The sequence below is a fragment of the Penaeus monodon genome, chromosome 28 (assembly GCF_015228065.2).
Source record: "Penaeus monodon isolate SGIC_2016 chromosome 28, NSTDA_Pmon_1, whole genome shotgun sequence".
Taxonomy (NCBI): domain Eukaryota; kingdom Metazoa; phylum Arthropoda; class Malacostraca; order Decapoda; family Penaeidae; genus Penaeus; species Penaeus monodon.
Window position 1 is genome coordinate 32,375,954 of NC_051413.1, and position 293 is coordinate 32,376,246.

The 293-nt window shown below is 70.0% G+C and overlaps 1 protein-coding gene across 1 annotated transcript in view; it reads right to left on the reverse strand.

The window, feature by feature from the left end:
* The window catches only part of LOC119591499, a 27,560-nt gene that overhangs the window by 12,410 nt on the left and 14,857 nt on the right, over positions 1–293 (reverse strand). The gene's annotated exons all lie outside the window — the stretch shown is intronic.

The window sequence follows — 293 nt, forward strand, 5'->3', positions numbered from 1 at the left end:
GGCGCATAACCGGCCGGGGCGATAACAGGAGGCGGCGCCGCTGGCCAATCCGCCGCCGCCTCTGAGCCTCGGCCAATCCTCGGCGGCGGGACGGCCTTGCACGTCATCGGCCCAGGGCCAAGGAGGCGGCCGGGGCTCCAAGGGATGGGGGAAGGGGGAGGGAGGGGGAGAAGGGAAGGGGATACGAGGGGGGGGAAGGAAGGGGAGGTGAGGGGGGAGAAGGAAGGGAAGGGGACATCAAGAGGATGAGGTGGATAGGGGTGTGGGGGGAGGGTGCGGAGGCTATGGAGGCT